This window comes from Numida meleagris, chromosome 2 (genome assembly GCF_002078875.1).
Source record: "Numida meleagris isolate 19003 breed g44 Domestic line chromosome 2, NumMel1.0, whole genome shotgun sequence".
Taxonomy (NCBI): domain Eukaryota; kingdom Metazoa; phylum Chordata; class Aves; order Galliformes; family Numididae; genus Numida; species Numida meleagris.
In genome coordinates, this window is record NC_034410.1 from 135,752,016 (window position 1) to 135,777,606 (window position 25,591).

Consider the following 25,591-nt stretch of genomic DNA (forward strand, 5'->3'; position numbering starts at 1 on the left):
TAGCTCCAGTGGCAGGAAGAACCAGCCAGCAGAAAGCACCCATCAAGAATAGAAGTAAGGAATGGACATGTTGCAGATGGAGCTTTGGCCATGAGCACTAGCAGTGACTAGGGTTGTTGTGGAGTCTGGCCAGCCACCTCAGGGGACAGGTGGATCTTAGGGGTGACTGTTCTCCTTGGGCACCAGAATAACCTTCCTACCAGCAAGATTTCCCAGCGTCTGGATCAAATCCAATGAGCAAGATGCAAAAGAGGGGGATGGGCATGGATGGCTCCAAAATATTAAACTCCCCAAGCACTCTCTTGAATTTTGAAGAGTGTGCAGATATCTCAGGGGAGAATGGGATAGTGTTTCCTTCTCTTGACTAACTTTTCTAGGTTGGAAAAATATGACTGGAGATCAAACACATACTATAGAAATGCAATTGCAAGTTAAATTTTACGTAAGTATAAAAAGCAAAAATTGAATAATTAGCCTCACACTTAACACTTTAAGAATTAACTACCACTGGAAAAGTTGCTTTCAATATACTTGCTTTATTAGGTTCAGATCCCCTTATTTGCACGTGGCTTGCAATAGCTGGCAGCTCTCAAACTCTGGCTACTGTTTCTTTGTTTTGAGATCCTGACCATGCAAGGATCAGATGAATCTGGTGGACCCATACATTGGCAATATACTCAAGCCCTAAAGAACAATTCCACTTAAAAGTGGGGGAATATCCATGTACCATGTACCAGGTATATGAATTATAAGCAGAGTTTAATGTATGTATCCATGCATATCTCTACTTTATTAAGCTGCATTTAGAGCTATCCTAATGATTTTTTTTTTATTTCCTGCATTAAATTTTTTTACCAATTCTACTCAATCTACTGTTCAGATCTATGGGATAGGTTGTGGGACTTTTTGAAGAAAAAAAAGCACACTTCAAAGTATGCTTCATCTTGAAGAAAGAAGAGATTCTGTCACCAGCAATTCATAAGTTTGGCTGGAGAATTTCCAAAGAACAAAAAATTGATGTCAGTAGTAATAATTTTGTGCACTTTACATCCACAGATCACAAACTGATTTGCAAATTTGAAGTACTTCTATTTCAAAACATTCTTCTATCTTTGGGACATGCATCTGAATATTTTGGAGGACTAAACATGGAAAGGTGTTGTGACAGGTTAAAAGGGCACTGCTGGGAGGTCTGATCCATCAGTTAATGCTGAATTTAAGTTTAGGGTTTTGTTTGTTTGTTTGTTTTTGTTTTTGTTTTTCACAGGAAGAGTTTCCACATCATGTCATCTCCTGCTCTACTCACAGACCAGAGTGTTTCTCCTTTATAATACTCTCTTATCTCTATACTTTAATGAAGAGATTTTATACAAACCTTTGGGATTTTGTAATATTTGTGTCTCATGGCTTGTGTGGTATTCTTCTTCTTGCCAGTGTTTTATTGTTTATGCTCAATACTAGAGTACTCTACGGGCCAGGCAAACAATAGTACTGAGCAATGGAAAACATCTTGTTTTTCTTCAAACTGGTAACTACTGGCAAATTCAACACCAAGCTGCAGACTGAATTGCTATTTACTCTTTTCTAAAGTACACAGTAAACTTGTAAAGCACAAACTGTCATTACTTGATGTAAACAATTATCTTCTCTCTTGACTTAAGTTGATATGAGTTGGACAAACTCGTTTCCATAATAGTCATGTTACCTCCAGGTGAAGTCACGAACTGTTACACAAAAGTACAAAAACTGTCCTTAATGTTTCAGTGAGGCTGCTACTGCATGTCACTGCATCTGCCATGCGGGCATCCACACTCTGCTAAGGCAAGAAAAAGAGAGTTAATTGATCACTTAATACAGAATGGCAGCGTCTCAGGGCTTAGGACTTGACAAGCTCCACTGTGGTTTCAAAACTTCAGACAAACTGAAATGATTAAAGATAATTAAAGACAAAGAATGAATTATGTTCAAAATCTACCAGTTTAGGCATGAGCAAAGGATGAAAACAAAAAACTGTAAGCAGAGGCATATGCACAAGATGTTCTTTGTGGTCTAACACTGATATCACTGTGCAAAGAAGAGGGGAGGGCATACAAAGCAACACTGCCTGCTCCCCAGCAATCAAGAAAGGGCCACAGAGCAGCATGGTATGAGAAAAGCACACTTTCTTCTCACTGTTTTCTTTCTTGTAGAAAGAAATGTATATGTTGAGATATTTCCCTTCTCATGACAAATGAGCATACTCCAAATTTTGCTTCAGTGCATTGAGATGATCTACAGTAGCACAAAATGCCGGACATAGTTACAGCAGCTTAAAAAGTACCTTTAACAGTGGCAGTGTGAAAACCTGTGCTCGCAGAATTGCATAGCTTAGAAACTGAAGCACAGACTAGGCCTTGGGGTGCATGATTCTGGAATGAAAGTACAAAGTATTTTTACTAATATTATGGAAAGAGAATTGCTCTGAATTTTTACCCATGGATGAGTTAATCTGAACTAAGCCTTTCCTCGGAGGCTCTCTCTGCTATTAGACTTCTGTTTGTTTGTGAAGTTTACACGCTTCCTGGGTTTGACCAAAGCCAGGGCTACAGAAATAACTTGAGAAATGTTATCAGTCTGATGTTTCTGAGCCAGCTAGGATTAGAAATGACTGGAAATGTTATGGAAGAGCCTGTTTTCATGAGATTTCTACCCAGATATCTAGACCAAAGGGATTTCTTACTCTGTGAACTTACAGAACACCTTTCAGTGCTCTTTGATGTAAACTCCTTGCTTCCTGAAGCACAGAGAAAAAACCTCCTGCATTGTATCTATGCAAATTACAGTAAATAGATCAATATAAGCCCATCTTTTAAGACTTGACCTTTTCTTTGAACTGTTAACACCTGAAAGTTTGAGGTTTTCAGTTCTCAGAACAGGGTATTACAGTTTATTTGTCGAGCGAGGTAAAATTTATATTATTATCTATCCCTTCAGGACTGAGCAATGAGCATAAGAAACACTATTCTTTCGAGCCAACAAAAGCCAGAATATACAGACTTAAAGTTCCAACACTATCCTTGGGGTACTTTGTTTTCTTGGGTTTTTTTGCAGGTTTCAATCTGTTAGCTGATCTCAGCTCAGCATTTGCAACAACACTGAGACAATTGACTTAGGGATGAAGTTTCCAGCTTCAACTTGAAAGATTCCTTGTGTTTGTGGATTCAGGTCAGACATTCAGTGCTACCTGAACTTAATTAGTTTGTTTTTGTTTCACATTGTCTTCTAAAAGGCAGTCCAGGCAAAGAGAAGGGCCTGAGAAAAACAAACTGTTATGCAGACAAAAATGGCTTCAAGAGCATCGTTAGGACCACCTCCAAGTGTAAACAAAGCTCTGGAGGAAAGGTTATCACCCTCCATCATTCCTCAAACCTTGCTACTTCCTGCAGAAGCCCTGCTCTTCCCTTTGTCAGGTCATAATAAAACCCTGTTGTCACCTTACTCCTGTATTCCATATCAAGTTCAGACTTCTCATGAAGCAAATGTGACCCTACTTTGCCCACTTTTGTCCAATTTTCCCCCAAAGTTCTACTTCTCAGTCCTGTACAAGGGGTCTAAGGCTGTTAGTGTCCATTACTTAGGACACAGGTATCTCTAGTATCCACCTACGGTTGTATTTGATTAGCAAATGCATCATCTTGTTTATCATTTCTCAAGTCAGGCTCAGTAATCCTCTTAATTTTGGGCCTTTAAAAGCTGTGTCATGTTTCTAAATGCTTCAGGCACTGTGAAAGGATACTACATTCATTGTCACATCTCCCCTGGCTTTGCAGAGCAACAAACTCCTTACCACAGTCAGGCAACGAATTCCTATGAGAAATGAAATTATAACTGAACTTTGTGTTTTGTATGCTCACATCACAGGATATCTTTTTAATATTTGCATGTTGAAATAGCAAGTTTTACCTCTATGTGTATTATTGACTCAAGGTGCAAAATACATTAATTCAAAATTTTCTTTGACTCTGTAACTATTAAATAATATTTTTTTTTCTGAGTTACATAGATGAAGTGGTGCTCTTTGAAGTAAATTTGAATGTGAGTCTTTCACCTAAGGACTGGCAGATCTCATCACACTAAATAGATGAAACCTCTAGTTCAAGCTCAGTTAACCATCATTGTTTTATCATAGTTTCATGCAGGCAAGCTGATTGATGGTAAATGTCTGTGCACATGCTTGTAACTGAGAGATATCTCTTATTACAAGTTTACCAGGTTGAAAGCAATGAGCTAACCTCGTAAGTTCATAGAAATGAGTTCCTAATTCTCCTTTCTTTTACCATAAAGCTACATGAGCTGTTATCATTGCTCTGATGATGCACAGCAACACCTTAAGCTGCCATGACTTGGTCATAGATTCTTTCTGTTAATTTAGCCTCTGTTGCAGAGGTATTATAACCTCTCTTTTTTATTCTTTGACAGGGCTGAGCAAAATGCATTTGAAGTATGAAGGCCATTGCTAAACTCTTCCACTATTCATACAAAAATGATCATCGTATAATAATCCTCATTAAAAAAAAAAGAAATCCCTGGTAGAAATAAGTGGCATTTCACAAAAAAAGATTCAAATCAATTGAGTGTGACTGTCTGAGACTGCTTAAAGAAACTGGGCAATTTCACAAAGTGGACTGGAAACCACTGCTCACTTGTATGAATTCAGCTTGTGATTTAAAGAGTGAAGAATGAATAGCTGGAGAGCTCACTAAACCTTTAGAAATAAGTGGTTTGTATAAAACATAGGTATGGCAATAAGCAGTCACTATTCTGCAAAAGCAGTATAGTAAGTGAAAACTGATCTCAGACTTTGCATAGGTACTTAAGGCAAAAGTTAGCATCATGCAAGGTAATGATCATGAACCTGGGTCCAAGCAGATTTTTGTTCTGACAGACTGAACAAAAAAGCTGTACCATGATGAATGTGGCAGAACAGCAACATACACCGAGAGTAAACCACTGTTGTGGTTTAACCCAGCAGGTGGCTAAACTCGTTCCCCCCCTTCCCAGTGGGATGGGGGAGAGAATCGAAAGGAAAAATAAAACACAACAAAGTAGAACCTGTGGGTTGAGATAAAACTGTTTAGTAAGATAGAGAAAAGGAAAAGAATAATAATTATGAAAAAATATAGATATGGATGAATATAATAAGTGATATGGAAACAATTGCTCACCACTCACTGACCAATGCTCAGCTAACCCCCAGTAAGCAGAATAGTGTTTGATGAACTCCCACCCCCTTCAGAATTCTCTTTCTGCTTACTATCATATGGTATGGAATATCCTTTTGGCCAGTTTAAGTTATCTGTCTTGATTCTGCCTCTTTCCAGCTTCTTTGCTGAAAAACTGGAATAGCTTTGGCTCTGTACAACACTGGTTAGCAACAACTATAAACACTGGTGTGTTATCAACGTTGTTTTTCTCCTAGAACCTAAACATAGCACCCATACCAGACACTCTGAAGAAAACAATTCCATCCCAGCTGAAACTAATACAACCCATCATGAGAAGGCTTACTGATTGGATCTTAAAACAAATTCTAAAATTATATGAGGAATATATTTCTCTATAGCATAAGGCATTGGAAGAAAAATGTCAGTAGGCTGGAAGAACTACTCATATTCATAAAGAAATATACATTTCTTTAAAAAATATAAAAAATATAAACTGCCTGAAGAACAACAAATGTTGTACTAAAATACAGTGAAATAGGTTACCTACATGTAACTGAAGAGACAAACGACATAATTTCTGAGAACTGACAAGAGCTGGGACAGTATAGTCACAGGGGGTACATACTGGTAGTCCTTATTGGATCATGTCTGTTCAAGCTACTTCTACTATGCATAAAGAGATGGCAAGCTGAATATGCATGAGTACAAAATATTATTTGCAGGGGAGTGCACAAGACAGGTAACTAAGAGTAGAAAGCATCCATAAATATGCTCATTATTGCTTATGGGATGCTTAGTGGTGGCAGTGACCATCCAGAGGAGCGCCAGCCTCTATTACTCCTAGGAACAGCAAAGTCCTAGGTGCTAATGACCTGCCATCTTCCAAATGTTATCTTTTTTTTATTATTATCTATTTTTTTTTATGGGGACATATACCTCTAATGTCAGCATTTTTCCTCTTGAGATCCCTCCCAGAGATGCTAAATAGGAATGGAAGAATGGAATTGTCAAGTAAATCTAGCTTTATGCTGAGCTTTGCTTTACCGGAATCATGCTATATTAATGACTGCAAATATATACAAATGGCTCTATTAATATTTATCTATACTTAATACTAACTTTTTTGGGGGTAATAAATACATACATCAGTAATCATGGGCATTAAATAGAGCTGAAGAGAAGTAGACATTACATATTATCATCTCTAGAAACATCATTGCAGACTACTGGTAATGAACAACACAGTACCTGATAATCATGCTTTGGAGATCTAGAAACAGTTCCTGTTTTACAACAGCTACATCTGTATGGAGTCTTACTGATAGCTGAGATACAATCCCCAGCAGTTTTACTGACTGCAGTGCCAAGGCTTAATGATGAACTAAATCTCATGACTTGCTCAAACTGCTTATGAACGGTTAAGCCTTTCCTTTAGGCTTTCCTTCAGACTTGTTCTCCTTTTAGGGCCATAAAACTCATTGTGATTTTGTCTGTCAACTTTCTCAAGGGTTGAGGGATGTCTTCAACCAGTTTTCACTGAGAGCTAAATATTCTTTTAATTATAACTTCATGTGCTGTCATTACTGGGTGTTAATTCTCTTAGAAACAATCTGATGCCAGCAAGGTATTACGTACTAACACACAAGGAAATAGTATTTAATTCTGTCTGAATACCAGATAACTGTATCAAATGAAAAAAAGTAATCAAGGTGATCTATGAAATGTATTAATTAAATACATTCAAGCTGCTGTTTCTCAAGTAATTGAATTTAGAGGCACAATTGTGATTAAGTTTCCAACTTTGACACACATTTGCTTAATATCCACTGTTTTTATCTTTTCTTTGTAACATGCTGATACGTACCGTACTGCTAGGGAAACATTCTAATACAATAGATATTGAACAATAACTACTAAAATTACCACATTGTCTTGAGTCAATCTGTCTTAATGCAGCAGCCTGTTGTAATCACTCTGTTGCAGTTGGCAAGACACGTTTTTCTTCATGAGGTGGAATGTTCCATATTGTTACTGTTTTAATGTACCATTCTTTTACTCCAAAGAAACATAACTAAGCACTTTGATATGATTGTCTTACAGAAAAGCATGTCATAGGAATGGTGATTAAGTTTTGGTTCCAAAATAGGTATAAAAGCCCTCTATCTATAACATCTTCCTTCAGGCTCGCCTGTTTCTGGATTTAACCGTAATATTATTCCTCTCCCTTTAACCCCCAACTCTTTCAACTATGAACTGCTTACAGTTTAGCAGCACCTAATCAGTCATTCTGTTTTAAGCACTGAAAGATATAAGGGTGTGCAAAATAATGTCAAACTACTGAATTTGTAACAAAAGTATATTCCTCAACATGGATCTAGTTTACTGCAAGTAGACTTCACTGCACCCTTAAAAGCTCATCTACAAGAGTCCTTACACTATTTTTCTGTTTCAAAATCTTGTCCAAAACATTCTTAGTGGGATATTATTGGATAAGCCAAGCAATATTTTCCTTGTCATCACTCTGAATGGGTGGGGTGAAATATACTCTTTCTGGGTGTGTACAGTTGCTTTTCTTCCAGTGGAGATACTCTTTGTTTGCACCATGGTAAGAAGTGGATCTGTCTGTATTCTGATGTATTAATTCTATGTTTAGACTTGGCCTTGAATACCTCTAGGGATGAGGTATTCACAACTTCTCTGGGCAGCCCGTTCTAGCCCATCACCAGCCTCTCAGTGAAAAATTTGCCCCCGACATCTAATGTAATTCTTCCCTCCTTTAGTTTAAAACGGTTCCCCCTTGTTGTATCACTATCTACCCGTGTAAAAAGTTGATTTCCCTCATGTTTATTATCTCCCACTGAAAGGCCACAATGATGTCCCTCCAGAGCCTTCTCTTCTTCAGACTGAAGAAGCCCAGCTCCTTCAGCCTGTCTTCATAGGAGAGATGCTCTAGCCCTTGGATCATCTTTGTGGCCCTCCTCTGGACTCCAAAAGCTCCACATTTTTCCTGTGCTGAGGGCCCCAGACCTGGATGCAGTATTCCAGATGGGTCCTCTTGAGGGCAGAGCAGAGAGGGACAATCACATCCCTCTCCCTAGTGGCCACCTCTCTTCTGATGTAGCCCAGGATACCATTGGCCTTCTGGGCTGCAAGCGCACACTGCTGACTCATGTTAAGTTTTTCATCCACCAGGACCCCTAAGTCATTCTCAGCAGGGCTACCCTCAAGGAATTTTTCTCCCAATCTATACGCATATCTGAGATTACTCCAACCTAAATGCAAAACCTTGCATTTTGCTTTGTTGAACCTCATCAGTTTGACATGTGTCCACCTCTCAGGTTTACCAAGGTCCTTCTGGATGGCATCCCTTCCTTCTTAAGGAAGGAACCATTCAGCACAGCTCAGCTTGGTGTCATCAGCTCATTTGCTGAGGATGCACTCAATCCCATCATCTATGTCACTGATAAAGACATTCAATTGTACCGATCCCAAGACAGACCCCTGGGGGGACACCACTCGTCACTGGCCTCCAACTGGACATAGAGCCATAGACCACAACCCTCTGGCTGCAACCTTCCAACCAATTCCTTATCCACTGAATAGTCCACCCTTAAAATCCACATCTCTCCAGTTTAGAGATGAGGACGTCATGGGGAACCAAGTCAAAGACTTTGCCAGAACTCCAGGAAGATAACATCAGTTGCCTTCCCTTTGTTCATCGATGCCATCACTCCATCATAGAAGGCCACTAGATTGGTCAGACACGACATTCCCTTGGTGAAGACGTGCTGTTTGTCTGCTGGATGTGAGATATATATGAGAATCCTGGCTGCCAGTGTACACTGAGGTAAAGAACTCATTTAGTACCTTAGCCTTCTCCATATCTGTTGCAGCCAGTTCTCCTTTCTCATTTACCAAAGGAGGTATGCTCTCTTTGGCTTGTCTTTTCCTATGTATGTACCTATAGAACTCCTTCTTGCTGTTTTTAACATCCCTCGCCAAGTTCAGTTCCATCTGTGCCTTGGCTTTCCTAATTCTATCTCTGCATGTCTGGACTTGCACTAGCAGTCAAGGAGTTTGGATCAGATCTTTTATTCTGTGAGCAATTACATATTATCTCCTCTCCACATCCTGGGCCCCAGTTTACATATGATAATTCTTGATTTGTAGATATTGAGAGTCTTACTGTTTTCCACCTCACACTCTTTATCTCAGCCCAGTTGCTTTTCCTATAAGAATTAATTCCAGCTTTGTTCTGTAAATGCTAGTTGCTTTCCTTAGTCACTCTAGGCATTGTGCCAATGAATTCAGACTAAACAGAGGATTTTAATTTTACTTCACCATATACGTATTGCACAAAAGCTGTGATGCATAAGGGTTTAGTTCCAAGAACGACAATAAAACCATTGTGTAAGCTTTCAAATTTAAATATCAGTGATAACTTACAGGGGGGATTAGGGCCACGTAAGAGGAAGCCATCTAAGATTTTCTTATTTTTTTTTAAATGATTAAATACCATAAGAAGATGATCTGTGAAGTACAACTCTTTCTCCTGAAAAAGCTGATGATATCAAATTAACCTTGGGCTACTAATTTTTGTTATTCTCCATACTTGTGCTCTGCAGGTGTGGACTGTGGAAAGGTGTTGAGTTCTAACACAAGAGTGCTTCAGATATTTTGTAAGAAAGGGAAGGGACAAGCTGCTAGAATCTGAATGCTACCGAGACATTTATTTAAATATAGTTATGATACGGAGCAAAGTGAAGCACACCTTTCTGTGATTGCGGAAATAGTTTTGTGATCAGTGTAGTTGACAAACCTTCTCTATCTGAGAAAATCAAATGCCTGCTAATGCTTACTAAGAACTGTCAGTCCAATCAGTGGATGCAATTTGCTAAATAAGTCTGCATGCTATGAGCTCTTCTTCATTTTGGGCAGAACAATAGAGTTTTTACTTAACTGTAACTTCAGTAACTGTACAACTAAGAACGCTTTCCTGAGGCAGAGAGCTTTACCATTTGTCCACTGCATTCTTTTGGATGGGGAATTGAAAATACAGTCATGAACAAAAGGAGGTCTTGCACCTTGTATTTGTGGAACTGATTGGGTTTCCTTAATTATTCAGGGGCTTTACTGTTGTAGCTCAGCAAAAGCTGCTTAGACTTTATCTCTGGCAAGCGCATGAGAAATGCAGTCCTAGGCACCTTCAACTCCTTCCCAGTGTTATCAGCTGATTAACAGCACAAGAAAATAACAAACCTCAGCCCAAAAGGCATCCCAGGAGTGAATGAGTTAACCACTTACAGAGCTGGTGAGGCTGATGGCTAGAGAAACCAACTCAATCCAGTTTAAAGGCTTTTTATCTAAACTAAAACTGTTAAAAGGGGATTTGCTTCCTTGAAGATGAAATGCTCATGTCCAAGATGTTACTCTGTTGGCCTGCAAAGACACATCTGTTGATACATTCAGGAAACTGTTCTGGCTTAAATGACCAGATGTACAGGAAATATATGTGGGGACCTTCCTTGAGAAAATTTGTGCCATGTGTAAGGCTGATTAGTAAGGAGAAAAAGACCAAAGCTTTCCAGCCTCAAGCCTCACCACTGGCCCAATGTTCAGAGAAGACAGTCTACTGGGACCTGGCTGAGTCTGTGCAGGGAGGTGAGAGGGGAAAAACAACAAGTACATTCAGTAGTCATACAAAGATGCTTTATAGAAGCGTGAAAGAAAGGCACGGTTTTTTGCAGCCTGATACAGCTAGAATGAAATAGCCATTGCTCAGGCAGTGAGGAGAAACTTGATTGGTACTGCTAAGGTTTTAGGAAGAAGCTTTGTTCATCTTACACCTGCCCACACTGCCAAGCAGCAGTGTACATGGACCGTATCAGCCTGGAAACACTGATACTGCTGGCAGAGGCTCTGGGGCTTGGTGCTGGAAGCTGAAGTGATGCCTCCTAAAAATGTAGACCACAGCCCTTTGAGGAGAAGGTATAGAACTGTTTAGAATTTCCAGTAATAATGTCAGCTGGATGTTTAAATGCTAAGTATCAGAAATAAGGAAGATGCAATGAGGTGGAGAGGGAAGTCCCTTTTGTCATGATTTTCCAAATAACTCAGTGGTCTTTTCCTCTTCAAAAACTTTCCCATCTACAAGATCATAGAATCATAGAATCCTTAGAGTTGGAAGGGACCTCTGAAGGCCATCTAGTCCAACTCCGCTGCAATGAACAGGGACAGCTTTCTCAGCCTGTCCTCATAGGAGATATGTTCTATTCCATGAATCATTTCTGTGGCCATTCTCTGGACGTGCTCCAACAGGTCCATGTCTCTCCTGTACTGCAGACTCCACATCTGGATACAGTACTCCAGGTGAGGCCTCACCAGCATAGAGTAGAAGGGCAGGATCACCTCCTCACCCTGCTGGCCACACTTCTTTAGATGCAGCCCAGAATACAGTTGGCTTTCTGCGCTGCGAGGGCACATTGCTGGCTCATGTCCAGCTTGCCGTCCACCAGTATCCCCAGGTCTTTTTCAGCAGGGCTGCTCTCCATCCTTTCATCCCCCAGTTTGTATTGGCAATGGGGGTTGCCTTGACCCAGGTGCAAGATCTTGCATTTGGATTTGTTGAACCTCATGAGGTTCACTTGAGCCTGTCTAGGTCCCTCTGGATGGCATCCCATCCCTCTGGTGTTTTGACTGTACCCCACAGCTTGGTGTCAAGATCTCTGCTCCTTCCCGTATTTTTCTGTACTAGGCTCTTGCCTCCTGCATCACCACCCAAACATTTCTCCTTTGCCAGGTTCCTGTCCTGTCACCCCCAGTTTGTTGCTGATCTCCACCCATATCCAATGTCCTCATGAGCCCAGGGCCACGTAGATATGTTCCATTAGTTGCAGAAACTGCTTTAATAGTTTGTCTGAACATTTTGCGCTTTCTGAAGAGGCATTAACACCATGTGAGTCAGTCCTACAGAAATAAGTCTTATTCATCAAATCTTTGCTTTGCTCGGTTGGTGAGGGATTGATGAGTTTATTAAAAATATAAGATTAGAACATGGAGAATCTTGCTTGTCTGTGGATAATGACGTAATGTATGCAGCTGTCTGGCTTACTCTGGGGCAAATTTAAGGAAGAACTGTTATGGGCAGTACAGACCATATTCTGGAAATGGAAAGCCAGAGAGAAATGACAGTTTTTTGCCTGTCTCATTTTGACACCATTAATTTCCTGTTCATACTCCCATGGAAATAGAAACAGGGTTCATGGTCCTGCTATGGCCTCTTTTCCACTCTGTCCTTGCAACAGAACTTTGGATGCTTTGGTCTTTTGATGTGTTGCACTTTATCTGTCGGGTCACAGAGAAGGATTATAGGGCTCAGCCCCTGTCTACAAACCTGTGCTGAAGAGCCTGCAAGATGACTTCACTCAATGAACAGAATATCTTTTCCATCACGGTACTGTCCCATATATATGTTTTTTGTAAGAGAAGCCTGGAAATTACATCCAATTCCCTATATCTTTAGCATATAATTAGTCATACATCCAACACTACTTGTTTGCACTACTGCTCTTCAGTACCTTTGTGAATGACAGCTTGATGCTGAATCTACATCAGCCTTTTACCATGTAAGGTTTCCCTTCACTGTCTTTTGCATGTAAAGGAGAAGACCGCAGCTCACCTAAACAAAAGAGATTCACCAGTGGTACTATTTCAGTGTCTACCACAGGTGGTCTTTGGTGTTGCATCAGTGCAGTACTGGCACAGGGAGCTGTGTACTGCATTCAAGGGTACTGGTTCACCAGTGCATTGCTGAAAATCCTGGGATGTGTTAAGTCACAGTATCAGTAGTGTTACACTGCAGTCACAGAGCTGAAGAGGAGATTCTACGTTTTAATTCCAGTTAGCACTTTTTTATAAAATTCAATGACCAGTTGTGATAGTCTCTATTAATCATCACATGAGCTTTTAGGACGGAGTCCTGCATCTCTACAGAGTCCCACTGGAATGAGTGGGACTCTGTGAGATCAGGAGCTTTTGGGCAATGGGCTGAAGTATTGCACAGACATCCTGAGGGAATGTCAGTCTGAGTGCTAAGGTTGTCCAGAAATGTGTAGATGTCACCCAAGCATATACTGTGCTGTTCCTCGGTCTGAGTGACAAGGAAAGGCTCACTAGAAATATAAGAGCAATCAAAGGACCTCATTTCTTTGTAGAAGAAATTGGAATTTGTGGGTGAGGATTTCAGACCTCTAGTGTGGGCTAGCTGGCACTAATTAGCTGCTAATCCACAACGAGGTGTTTGTGCGAGTTGAATGCCTATGGAAATCAGATCAGCTCACTACACTAGGAGGGCTCCGGGTGGAGAGTGCATGAGTGCTTCTGCAAAATACACCATGATGATAGTTGTGTAGGTGAAAGTTGATAGAACAAGTGTGTTGAAGAGTGTCTGAATTTGTTAGGTTCTTTAAAAAGAATGAGAATTTTTTTTCAGCCAAAATAGGAAAAAGTTCATTCTTTAGGATACCATTTGAAAAGAAGAAAGGATGTAGACAAGTAGGAAAGCATCTGCTGTCAACGCTGACATTTGTTGCCATTTCCCTTAGTCAAACTCAGTTTTCTGGCACAATGATTTGATACAAATGTTTAGAACGGCTTTCATTCTATTCTTTGAGCAAACATGAAGGAAAATCAGTCCTAATTTGTGTTCAGTTCCACTGTTTTTCAGTTGTGTCAAAATGCAATAGCTATTGAACACCTGGAAACATTTAGCAGACTGCCATCCTTCTGCTCTGCTTTTGGCTGAGGAGGAGAGTTTTTTTTACTCAATCCCAACTAGGCCTGTAAGTAACATTTCAATATTTGTTCTGCTCCTGCCATCACATTAACATCGCCCCGAATATCCTGCAAAGATGGAGGGAGACATAATAACTTGGAAATTATCTTGGAAAACATGTACCATTTAGTTTGTTTGTTCCCTGCAGCATTGATGTAATAACAGGAATAATAGTTGTTCTGAGCAAGGATAATATATCAATATACATCAAGAGTATTGTGGACTAAAAAACATCATTCAACTTCAAAGCTCTTTGTATTGATGGAAATGTGATCTGTCAACAAATACAGCCATTACTTTATATAAGTTAATTTTTAGAACTTCTTTTTGCTTCAGAAGGGGAAAGGTGAATGGAAAAATTCTTCATGTACTTACAGCACAAAGAAGGACATGTAGACTCGCCTTCTGGCCTTACACAAACAAAGACAGCAAAATAAATGGATGCAAATAACTACACAGTCATGTCAGTCTCATTATCACCCTGTGTGCCACTTCTGTCATCATAGTCTTCAGGCTAGAATAAATACGATGGTAGCTTAGGGCAAAGGAAGTTGATACCTTACATTGTCAGACATGAGATGTCAAAGTGCAAAAGAAAGTAGCTTCTACTATTATAGTAGTAGGAACACTGATATTCATGGAATAGGACAAGGCCATTTAAAACACATTGGAGTTAATGAAAAACATAGGTTTCCTTAACAAGTAGTTCCTAGGAACAAGACACTAAATGTATCTGCTATGCTAGCAATTGGGAAAAGGTGGAAGTTGTTGGGAGGAGTGCTCCATGTTAACATAGTGTGACTTACAATGGAGAACAGGGTGCCTTGCCCAGATTCTTTGGGTTGTGTTTGCTCATTAGGAAGGGCAGCAAGATGCTTTAGGTCTGGTGTGCACTGAAAGTGATGCAAAGGCCTGACTCATGTCATAGAAATATGTCAACACTTTCCAGAACATAGTGCTTTACATTGTTATTTCAAATAAGAGAATAAAAAGGAAAGGAAAGGGAGTGGGTAAGTAAAGAATACGCTCTTTGGACAGTGGACATTTCACTGACGTTTTTGTTGTATCATATGACAGCTCTTCACAGCTTATGTTTTACAGATGACAAGGCTTTTCTGTGGAAAGCAAAAATGCAACTTTCATTTTATGGGGACTTGGACATCTTTGAAACTCCTTTTGTAATCGTAGGTATGATCATGGCTCAGAAGTAATCCTGATGGGCATAGCCTTAGCTAACCATTGAGATAAAGAAGTAAGAATAACCAAGGAGGGCTTGAATTTTACTACTGTTATGACACTTCTCTGCTAGTAACTAGCCAGTGTGAGGGAGCTTGACTCTGATCTGTTATTTACTCTGGACATAATTTCTGGATATTAAGTTTCTGGTGGCCTTTGTCCAGATTCCTAAGCACAGAATTATTATAAAGAGGGGGCCAAATTTGGACTTGGAAGAGTAGTCTCTGGCACTCTCTGAAACATATACAAAAACATGAGGTTTGGCTAACCTTGCTCAAATGCTGTTGCACAATTGTGTATGTCAGAGATCAGTAACTAGTCTTCATTCAGATCCCTCTGTCTTGGTGGTCTCAATACATGTCTTGAGAAAGACATATATTGTTAATTCACAGCAGCTTTTAATGCCAAGGAATAAGTTTGCAGTAATTCAGATAACACTACTGTAACTCAGTTGCAACTTGAACAAATCTTGGAAGGAGCAGTCAAATTTCTTTCAGCCTCTATGTCTGTCAGCTGTGGAGTCATAATATCACAATCACAATACAACAAGTGATTCTCTGTCTTAAATATTACTGTCCTTTCTCCTTAGGAATGGAACATCTTAAAATGCATTTCTCATGTAGAGAAGTGCTGTTACTTACGCTTTACACAAAAGTAGCTGAAGGACCAAGCATTCAAATTAAGATCTTCAATAATGGTTATTTATCTACATGCTTCAAAAACTGAACGTAAGTAAGCTGTAAAATCTGACAAAAAATCTCTGGTAGACTGGAAAACTGAACCTGGGCACCTAAGCTCATGTCAGTTGGATAAAAGCATTATTTCCTTTAATATCTTGATGTTCATAGAATCGTAGAATCCTTAGAGCTGGAAGGGACCTTTAAAGGTCATCTCATCCAAATCCCCTACAACGATCAGGTACATCCTCATGAGGATGTTATGGGTTACCGTGTCAAAGGCCTTACTGAAGTGAGATAGATGACATCAGTGGCTCTTCCCTTCACCACTGATGCAGTGACACCATCATAGAAGGCCACTAGGTTGGTCAAGCAGGATTTTCCCCTGGTGAAGCCATGCTGGTTCTCCCGTATCAGCTCCCTGCCTTCCATGCGCCTTAGTATCACTTGCAGGAGGATCTGTTCCATGATATTACAGGCTGGTAGTTCCTGGGGTCATCCTTTGTACATTTTTACCCTTGTTAAAAGTGAATGTGATATTACCTTTTTTCCAGTCACCAGGGGCTTCACCTGATTGCCACGACTTTTCAAATATCATTGAGAGTGACTACATCAGCCAGTTCCCTTTGGGCTCTGGGATGAATCTCATCAGGATCCATAGATTTGTGGAAGTTCAAGTTCCTCAGATGGTCACAAACCTGATCTTCACTTACAGTAGGAGGGATGTTGCTTCCCCCATCCCCTCCTACCAAACCAAATGCTTGAGGTCTGTGTTGTGAGCAGTTACCAGAGAAGATCGAGGCAAAAATTTTAAGTACCTCAGCCTTCTCCTTGTCTGTTGCTACCAGCTTGCCTGTGCCACTCACTAGGGGGGGTATGCTCCCCTGGACTTTCCTTGTCTCATTGAGGTACCTGTAGAAGCCTTTCTTCTTCTTCTTGGCATGTTCCCAGTAGGTTGTATCTTTTTAGTAGCTCTTCTTCTTTCTGGGATAACTTTACCTAAGTTGCAGTGTTGACTTCTGTTTAGAAGTAATTAATGTAAAAAATATTTTCTTGAGGAACCCCAAAATGTAAACTCCTTTAAAGCTCTCACAAGAATTTTTACTCAATTCTTCAGAATCTGTCCTTAAAGCTACAGTAAGAGCTTTAATGCTACTTACTATACCACTTTACTATCTTCATTGCTGCATAGAAAAAGAAAAGAAGAAGATTGTTATATCAGAAACTGAATGCTTGACTAAGAAACATAGGCATCTCCACTGGTGATTCAGACTTTAGACAGATGAAGTGCCACCTAAAAGCCCTCCTTCCTTTTGTTTACATAGGAGTCTCAAATTTCTACTTTTATTGCCAAAGTGTAAATGAGATGAATTCTCCACTTTGAGAGGAGTATTTTCAGTAACACATAGATAAACCACGTCTTTTCTCTAACTTGTTTGAAATTATGGCTCATCAGATGGAAGATGCAGATATATTCAGATTTGGCCCCATATCTCCTTTCAGAAGAACTCATTTTAGCCCCCTGAGTACCTACATTTCACATATATTTGATTTCCTTGTACGCTTAGTACTGAATATTATTCAGAATCAGATTTACAATTGAGTTACTAGGAGACTCAGACTTACTCAGAAATAATATGGCCCTAAAAAGCATAAGGGAAAAGACTTAAGTGCTATTATTTGACAGAAATTGTTTAGAGTGAGGCAAAATGTTAAACTATTAGCTGGAAGCATAACAACACTGAGAATAAGTCAGGGGTAATTATCCCTCCATAGAGCTTGCTTAAATAGAAGTTGTTTGACAGATTTCAAAATGAATGACAATTAAAGACTGGGACAAACACAAATCAAAAGAAGTGAAAAAAAACGTACGATGCAAATAGAGTACTCGTCGTATCAGTGTGGATCAGAGTCCACTAGTAGCAAATTTATAGGACGGAGTAACTGGTGTTGAGAATTTAACACTTACATTGTTTCCCATAGCATCTATAGCAATTGCAGCAGCTCCATCTGAATGGAATTTATGTCTCTCAGTCTGTGGCTGCTGCACTACAGGAACCAAAGTACACTAGCAGAAGAGGATGGGATTTGTTTAAAAAGTATCAATCTTTTACAACATGAAGTGCTAATGTGCATGCACCACCTGAGACGCAGGCCTGCAATATGGACGGATCTTATGGGGAAGTAAGTTCTGTGTTTTATTTTAGCAGTCTGATGCCAGCTTTATGAAGAAATGATAATAGAGGAACGAGTCTGTTCTTTTTAGAGAGATCCAGCAATTGTAAAGCTGCACTCTTCCTAAGCCATTACTATAGAGAACACTCACACAGTGTATATTTTAAAAATCTCCTAGCAGATCTTCATTAATACTTGAATCCATTACTAAGCACAGATTTTGCTTAAAGCACACAATTGTCTGGGGAATTTGCAAATTAAAATGTCATATCTGCATAAAAATTGGAAAATTTTATTCAGAGCCATTTTTTTTTGGGTCCCCTAAGTAAAGCAAGATATGGTAGGTGAGAATGAGGTGCACTTAAATATCCTAGGATTCATGTCTTCCAGTGAAAACATCTCTTAAAAATGTTCAAGCTAACTTTTTTTTTTTTTTTTTTTTTAACCTTCAGTGTTTAGTGCTCACTGTGACCTTTAATGCTGGAATACAGCTGGGACATGAGAACCACAGTACTGCTGTCAGCAGTACATGAGCTGTTATGGAGAAAGGAACAGAGCTTGCTCAGACTCTGCCAACAAATATAGCACAAGTTTTGTACTTGTGTGTGCCAGGATCTACTTCCCATAGCACAGAAGCAAGAAGCATAGAAAGGGATCCTGGGAGGTTATCTAGTCCACACACCTCCTTTTCTTTCCATCCCAAACTTGAAGTTTTGTAGTACAGATGCGGAGTTATCCTGGGTTGCACAACCTTCATCACAGGGGAACAGACTGTAGCTCAGTGCTGATTTAATCCTGACTCCTAGTCCTGCTGGTGAAAAATTTTGTATGAAACTCAGGAGCCCTTATAATCTGCCATTTCATCAGGCAGCTGAAGTGGATACACAGACTACGTCTCTAGTATAAGAACTGATTGGTTATGTATTCTGCTGATATGGTGAAGCTCCCAAGCTGACTAGTCAGGTTTGCCTTGAAGGGGCTCCAGCATAGAAGAGATGAATATTTGGACAGACTAGAGATGGAAGCACAAAGTGGAATCTGAACAGGGACAGTCTCCTGTGCACCCATGTGAACTGACCTAACCATCTTTCTGCTAAAACTTCCCCTGAGCTTGGTGCTTGGTTTCCACTGCTTTCCAAAATATGTGATGAAGAGAAATACTAGGTAGACGTTTGTGCTATGTGTCTTAGACACCTTGAAATGATCCTTCATGATACTTTCAGTTGTGAAGAGTAGGAGAGTAAAATAATTTTACTAGAGCATTAGAGTCCAGAGGAAGGGCACAAGGGCAATCATGAGGTGGAGCACATCTCCTGTGAACAAAGATTGATGGAGCTGGATTTGTTCAGCCTGGGGAAGAGAAGGCTCTGGGGAGACCTCATTGTGGCCTTCCAATACTTAAAGGGAGATTATAAGCATGAGGGTTTTTTTACACAGGTAGGTAGTGATAGGACAAAGGGGAGTGGTTTTAATCTCAAGGAGGGGAGATTTAGATTAGATGTCGGGGGAAGTTTTCCGCTGAGCAGGTGGACATTTATTTACTGGCAGCCTTTGAATATTTTGTAGAGTTTATCTGAGCAATATAAATTCCAATTTGGCAGGCAGTTTCATTTTCCTCTAAATGGACTTGCCTGTATTTGAGTTTTGTCATTTCATCTACAGTGGTATAACTGAAACAGCAATGGAGAAAACACTGAAGGGAATGGGCAGTTATACTGGTAGCAAATTGTTTCCATTGGCCGAGCAAATTACAGAATAAAATGAACTGGTCCAACATCTATCTATGCATTAGTCTAAGCAAGGGTTTTATCCATGTAGGCTCACTGGTCTCAAGTCCTCTTTCTAAATGATTTTGGCATGTTAACACAAATAAAATACTACTGAATTTTATACAGTTCCAGAGTAAACAGTATCTCCCCTACCCCCACCCCCAGACATCCATGGCTGGCAGGTTTGAAGCCTCTGTTTACACCTACATGGAGTAGAGATCATTTTTAATAGATCCCTTTGGCTCCATTTTCTGTGAGCAATACTATGAATTCACTGTGGCACAAATGAAGGTTGAGTGTGGTTCTTCCTTCTTATCTCAGTTGCTTTGATGGTGTGGGGAAGATAAAGAGCATGCTGTTGCTTTTGATGCTCCATGGTAGGAAAGCAAAGAATTAGCACTGCATTACCCAAATCTTTCCCTGTAAAGGGATCTTTAGGTCGGCTTGGGTTTTGTTGGTTTGTTTATTTTAGTCTGTTTTGACCCCAGACTAGCAAAATGTCTGGACTGGACTGAAGATTTCAAAGACAAAAATGGAGATCAGGACAGACATTTTAAAAATAAGAGTTTGGATTTCTGATGTGCAGTGAATGAGGCTCTCTCTGTGCTACCACCACCCCTGAAGACCTGAAATTTGTTTGGAGGAAAATAAGCCTGCAAATGCAAGGCAAGAGCTGGGGCTGCCTGAGCAGCTGCTTGGACTGGGTGTGAAATGAGGCTGTGCTCAGTTTGTGGCTGGTTTATCAGTTCCCAACAGAGTTGGCAAGGCCCTAGAAGATCTGTATATAAGTACTGAATTCTCCCCATGCTCTCCACAGAGAGTTAGATAGAGTGGAACCAGCTCTGATGGCACTGGGAAATCCCCTCAGCATTGACTCACAGGGTCTGTGTGTCGCTCTGCTCTGCCAGGCAATATCTAAATCTGTTAAAAACTCAGTCTCACATTCTCCTTGATGCATAGATCCTTTCTTCAAAAGAGCTCTTGGCTCCTAAACCACTTGCTGTCTTCAGCAGTGCCCATCCATCACCTTCTGCTATGCTGAAGACTCCACATGTCTGTTTATAAAATGTTCAGACAAAAAGGAATTTAGGAACTGGTCCGAAATCCCTTCTTTGTAATCTTTGCCTGCAGATCTGCACTTCTTTCTGTAGACTGCAGAAAGCTTTACAGCTCCATTTCTCACCCCCAACCTCACCCTCCTCAACTTCCATTCATTCTTCATTCAACTCCTTGTTCTCTTCTCTTAGATAACTATGGTTCCATACCTAGAATCTCCAGCTGTGGTTTTTCTTGCCTTTATCTTCTATACATCTCACAAATGCACCAAACAATAAATTCTCAAAATCTTCCCTGCCCATAGCATGCTTTTAATTCCACCAGTTGAATTTTACCTGCAGCCTGTAGATGTGATTTCAAATAAAGAAAAAGCTGTATGAATTGTGAGGTTATTTAATGGGGAAGTTTGAAAAGCCACAGTCTCCAAAACTCGATTGGATACTAAACTAATTTCAGACAAAGACTTTAACCAAATTCCACTAAAGGAGAACTGGGCTGGAATTGCATTCGGCAATATGATCAAAGATGCACAGGCAAAAGATGAACGTACAAATTAGCAATATGCAAGTCTGTTGTCTAATATACTTATTAGAGGGCTAAGACTTACTACTAACAGAGTTCCAGGGAAATGGTTTGATGCTGTCAGTTTGGCCAGTGATGTAGCATCAGATATAGTTGTCAAATAAAACTTAAATAAAGAGCTTCTTTTTACAACTGCTGGGGATGTTAACATTCTTATAGCACTTGTTACTACTACATTACAAAATGAAAGCTCTTGCTGCTATTAAATAGTAAGGTTCCCCCCACTAGACTGCAGAATTTCATATTGCCTCTGTGTTGGTGTTGACAGATTGAAATTCAGTCTGCAGTTCTGAATCAGCACGAACAGCAGTTGCTGATTGCTCTATCCATTGCTCTTACCTTGGTGATCAGTATGGATGAGGGCAGCATGGCTGCTACAGATTAATTCTGCAGCCACCAAATTCTTCTTCTCAAATATCCACAGTAGCAAATCATCAGAGCAAGACATGGAACCTACCTCTTTGGTTGGGGAAGTGTTGTAGCTGAAAGGAGATGGATCTGCATGGTGGACTGGACTCAGCTCTCTGTGCTGCTATGTGGAGGAGGCAGAGATGAAATCTGCCCTTGCTACTCCACCAGCAAGTAAGCTTTAAAGTCCAGCTATAGACTTTAGGGAACCCTGCTCACACAGGGAGGTAAGAGCAGAGGATCTGGCCCTTTGCTGGGACTTGCTCCTAAGATGAGTTTCAGCCCTGTGTAGAGTGTGAACAGCCAACTTTTCCATAGAATGAGCAGACTCATTTTCTTCCTACACCCCAGCTGTCTTCCATCATCAACTCTTGACTATCTCCTTAAATGCTCTTTCCTCTTTTTGTCCTGGCTCCCCTTCTCATCCTACCTTAAGCCTCTCCCCTCCTTTCCTGCTCTCCTCTCTCCCCAGGATGCTCAGTTCTTCCTGCTGGCCCACTCCCCATCTCCGCAGTGGCTGCCACCCTCAGCACAGAGTGGAGACCGATAGTCAGTATTTGATATCCCTGTTGCTACATAACTATGTTTCCATATTGTAAGGAAGCTTGCCAAAGTCCTGTTCCTCCCATAGCAAATTGAGAGCTATCACCAGCTGGTAACAACTTGCAGACACAACTTGCTGACTGGGAAATATTCCTGACAGCAGCAAGAAAGCTCAGATTATCAATCCTTGATATCATGAAAACTTTAAATCAAATCCATTCCTGCATCTGGTAACTGATCAAAGCAAACCACTTAAAAAAAAAAAAAAAAAGGAAAAAAAGAGAGAGAGGAGAAAGAAAAAGAGAAAAAAAAAGTTTTGATTATTTCCTGATAGGTTGAATAACCCGGAATCCTGGAATTAAGAAGAGCATTTAGATCAAGTTAGGAGACTAACTCGTGGCCACCAGTGCAGCATGAATCAAAGATCCTTCTTAAAAAAAGCCACTGTGATGGCCCAAAGTTTCCCACCAAAGTTGAACCAGCACACGAACCTCCTTTCACGGTCCTGAGCAAATAGAATGGACAGGATGCCTTCTGTCCTTCTGCCCAAATTCCCATCCAACCTGGCCTTAAAGACTTCCAGGGACAGGATATTCACAGCTTCTCTGGGCAGCCTGTGCCTGTGCCTCTCCATCCTCTGAGTAAAGAATTTCTTCCTTATTTCTAATCTAAACTTAGCCTCTTTCAGTTTAAAACCATTACCCTTTGTTCTTTTGTTTGAAAAATACTTGAAATATAAGGTTGATCATAGACAACATATGTTCGCAAGAGGAAAGTCCTAGTTAATGAACTTTATTTCCTTTTATGGCAATCTTACCCATCTAGTTGACAAAGGAAGCCAGCTGATGTCAACTTTTTGCATTTCAACAAAGCTTTCAACACTGTTTCTCAGAGTAACCTTCAGGACAAAATGTCTGGCATATAGCTAGAAAAATACATAATGCAATGGGTGAACAAAAATGACTGGCTGGTAGGTTGGGGCCAAAGGATTATAGTAAATGGGGTAACATCAAGCTGATGGCCAGCCACTAACGGAGATCTCCAGAAACTCCATTTAAAGGCCAGTTCTCTTTAATGTTTTCATAAACGACCTGAAAACAGGACTTGAATGTATACTAAATTTGTAGAGGACTCTAAACTGAGAGGAGCTGTTGACTTCCCCTGAGGGTAGAGAGGCTGAGCAGAGACAAACTGGAGGCCTAGGCAATCACCAACTGCATGAAAAATGGAAGTTTTTGTTTGATCCTAGTATCAGTGACTATGTATACCTCTGTATCAATGACTGCGTATATCTCTGTATCAATGCCTATGTATATCACTGTCAAAAATGTTGATTGTTTTACACATGCCTTTAACATCCATACCTGACATCAGTGGTTTTCAAGATCCACAAATTTTCATCTTTGTTACCTGGAGTTTTCTATATTTCTCACTGAAAACTTTCCAGATCTTGGAAGGTAGGTACTTGGATGGGTTGTATTAATGCGCACTCATGAATGTTGTCCATTCATGACAATTAAGTATTTACTGTGTTACCCTGTAAAATACTGTGGTGTATTATAAAAGAAAATATCTCATTTTACTATACAGTTGGCATGATGTTACTTGGGAGACACTTGGGAATTTACTTTAAAACGTGTGATGTACTCAGCATCTGTTGAGGCCAAAACCACTTAAAACAGCCAAGATATTGGAAAGTTACAGTTTTTCATATATGCATTCACATAACATCCAGAGAAACTAATGGGAAAACACTGACTCCAACAGAATTTTGATTATGCCTTTAGCCCTAGCAGGTGCTTTAAGCAGATGTAGAATGGTGAGAAAATGCATCTGTCCTATGTAGGACTATGTGCAGAACGATATCCAACCTCACGTAGATGCCACCACCTAATCTGCTGAGCAATGACTGTCAGGGTGGGTTTTCCAACACTCTACCTGAATTCAAGCCATCCTCAAAGTGGGGTCTTGGTTCCAGCAATCACTGTGAAGTAAATCTGGAGGTGTGTGCCCATCATAACTAAATCAAATGTATACCAAGAGCTACAGCAGAAAAGCAAGGAACTTTTCATAGGCACACAGAATAATATTCTGTTTATATAGCTTCTATATTATATAGATCTATATAGTATCTATACAAGATCTATGTTATATAGATCTATATTATATAGATCCAAAGGGATCTATGGAGATCGCTAGTTCTACACACCATTGATGAAAGGTCCAGCTGGAGCAAGGCTGTATCCAGACAAGTTTCAAATATCTTGATACATAGGGAGAATCCACTCTCTCTCTGAACTCCTACTCCACATTTGACCACTGTTATTGTGATTTCTTCCCCTAATATTGTATTGTAATTTCCGATGTTGTAATTTGTGTTTATTGTCTCTTATTCCACCCTTATGCAATTCTGAGAAGAGAATGAATTTATCTACTCTACATCTTCCCACCAGACAGTTGCAGTAGAGTCTCCATCCTACTCACCAAGACCTCAAACTTTATCCTTTCCAAAAGCTTAGCCTTATAAGTTTTCACACATGCAATTTGTTTTATTTTTGAAAATTCTCTGATTCTTTTCTCCCTTTCAGGCTGTTTTCAAATTGTTTCCTCCCTACCCCCAAAGCTGAAAGTCCTGTGACAGAGACAGACTTTAGCAGATGCTTTGCTCCCTTTAAGTCTGCCATACTTGGATGGGAAAGGATGTTGGCTGATCATTGGATATCTTCAGAAATCATTCAATTGCAGAGAAAGCTACCAGTCCACAAACCTTTCTGCATTCCCATTGCCCGTACACCCTATGATCTTTTGGGTTTGTGAATCAGGTTCACAGCTGCTTACAATTGCCATCTCTTTGTTTTTTCTTAAGACTGTGTCTGCTTCTCTACAAAGCCATGGGAATCATGCATAGCCAGGAACAAAAGGCTGGGCAAGTGTGAAGAGAATCTGGGGCAGAGACTGATTCCCAAATCATAGAATCATAGAATCATAGAATTAGCTAGGTTGGAAAAGACCTACAAGATCACCTAGTCCAACCATCCACCTACCACCAACATAACCCCACTAAACCAGGTCTCTCAACGCTATATCTAAACGTTTCTTGAACACCTC

General features: G+C 40.1%; 1 long non-coding RNA gene across 18 annotated transcripts in view; it reads left to right on the top strand.

Annotated features, from left to right (window-relative positions):
- LOC110393262 overlaps positions 1-25,591 on the top strand; it is a 98,514-nt gene that overhangs the window by 20,980 nt on the left and 51,943 nt on the right. For 2 of the 18 annotated variants that reach the window (XR_002434918.1, XR_002434924.1), the window contains exons 3-4: positions 8,836-9,051; positions 15,863-16,001. The exons of 11 other annotated variants lie outside the window; for them this stretch is intronic. This is a non-coding gene — a long non-coding RNA (uncharacterized LOC110393262). Of the gene's footprint in view, positions 1-8,835; positions 9,052-15,862; positions 16,002-16,504; positions 18,135-25,591 lie in introns of all 18 variants that reach the window. 5 more of the 18 variants (XR_002434919.1, XR_002434928.1, XR_002434917.1 and 2 more) reach the window with 4 other exon arrangements.